Source organism: Acipenser ruthenus, chromosome 12 (assembly GCF_902713425.1).
Source record: "Acipenser ruthenus chromosome 12, fAciRut3.2 maternal haplotype, whole genome shotgun sequence".
Classification (NCBI taxonomy): domain Eukaryota; kingdom Metazoa; phylum Chordata; class Actinopteri; order Acipenseriformes; family Acipenseridae; genus Acipenser; species Acipenser ruthenus.
Window position 1 is genome coordinate 3,989,908 of NC_081200.1, and position 2,220 is coordinate 3,992,127.

A 2,220-nucleotide genomic window follows, 5' to 3' on the forward strand; every position below is an offset into this window, starting at 1 on the left:
CTTCAGAACTATTGTTTGTGTAAAGTTTCTTTGGGCTACCTATTTCTCACTGCACAACCCCAGACAATTATTTACTTATAATAAAACCCTATGCTGCTACACGCATAGGCCCTAGACATCAATGTAGGCAAATGTGAAGTGACTTCACAATGTAAATAATAGTGGGTGTTTGGGTAACTAGCCTGTCCCTCCACACAATGGCGGCATTGACCACTGTGTCCATCAAGACTGCCTCCTTATTGCTCATGGAGTGGAAACGTTGGCAGAAAAACATCACTGATCCAGATGCAAGTGGATCACTGTGGATCGAGGTTACAAACATGCAACATAGAGTGACATGCGATTGACATGTTATAGGAGCCCAAATCACAGAAACAGAGGAGGCTGTGTGGTCCAGTGGTTAAAGAAAAGGGCTTATAACCAGGAGGTCCCCGGTTCAAATCCCACCTCAGCCACTGACTCATTGTGTGATCCTGAGCAAGTCACTTACCCCCTTTGTGCTCTGTTTTTCGGGTGAGACGTAATTGTAAGTGACTCTGCAGCTGATGCATAGTTCACACACCCTAGTCTCTGTAAGTTGCCTTGGATAAAGGCATCTGCTAAAACAAATAATAATAAAAATGAGACATGTCTGTTTCCACTCCAGAAATGCATTGAGGGCTACTAAGACCGTTCTCTAATTATTTGGCCAGTCTGCAAATATGTGTTTGTTTTTATTCTTTATTATGATAATGTTTACTACAAAGTTGGTTGCAAAGCAGGTTATTGCATGGATAAGATGACAAAATATTTGTTTTAATCTGTTGTATTATTTCTCACAAATGATTTTTATTTTTGGATTACGCAAATGAACACGTGATGAAATTCGCTTTCAATTGAACACAACAGTAAATCACAGCCAGTCAAAAAATCAATCAATCAATCAATCAATCAATCAATAAATAATTGATGCATTGACCCTTGCCAGAAATAAATTTCTCAGCTGTTGCCTAGATTGTTAAAACCTGGACTGGTTAAATCCATGTGCTAACAATCAATCACTTTGAATAGTTTGAATAGCGTGACAGTAACAATGGTTTATTGTTTAATTTTACAATTCAAATAATGGGGCATATTGAGGGTTTTTTGCTTACTTGATAAACATATAGTGCATGTAAATAGTTCAGAACCTGACAACAACATAGGCATTGGAAATCTACATGACCTGACCTTTCTGTTTGTATGCAATGACATTGTGTATCCAAGGTGAACAAAAACATTTTGGAGCACACATAGTGTCAGGTTTATCTTGCAAATGGCTATCTGGAGCTAGAACAGCAATCAAGTATTAAAAATAGAATGCAACAGACAGTAATGTCACAGGACATTCTGGTAAATTATATTGCATGAGATCTTAATCTAATTTGTTAATGTCACATTTGAGTTTTGTATTTGCACTGCTATAGTCTATAGTATGGTAAATACTAGAAAAAAAATGCCTTTTTAAAAATATCTTAAATTATATATTTAAAAAAAAAAAACAATTACAATTCAAATTGCGTATGCATTTGCCCCCACTATAACACTGATATTTCAAACTATAACATTGCTGTTGCTTGTTTTGATAACAAACAGTTTAGTGTACAGTCTGATTCGATTCAAGTCTCTAACTGGATACATGAAGTTTATATTGAGGATTCTGGTATCGATCCCTCTAATTTGCAGCTGAAAAATTCAGGCCATTCCACAAGGTTGAAACCAGTTATTTCACACAGGGTTTGCACAGTAAAACAAAACATTGTGTGAAGATGCAAATTAGGCAGGGCTGTAGGGTTAGAAATGTTCATTGTTTCAAAATCCACCTGTGTTTGCACAGTACGATACAACATACCCCCTCATAAAATATAAATAGATAACTTAATATGGGTGTGGTGTGTAACCTACTACTGTGTTATTTAAAATGTCTGTACCTGCCCAGACTTGCATTGTTAAAATGAAACACTGGCACAGAGCCATGGGGAACATAATTACACAATAAAAAGAAATTGAAAAATCCCATAGAGGAAGCCCCTATCACATGGTTAATTACCATTAACCTCACTGTGTGACATGAACTGAACGGGTGAACCAAGGCCTCAAACACAGCTTTGTATCTACTCATAGTTAATTAACCTTGTGATACGTCATGCAGATTTCGGCTTCAATTACACTAGCAGTGGGCCATTTGTTTTTCTTGCATCA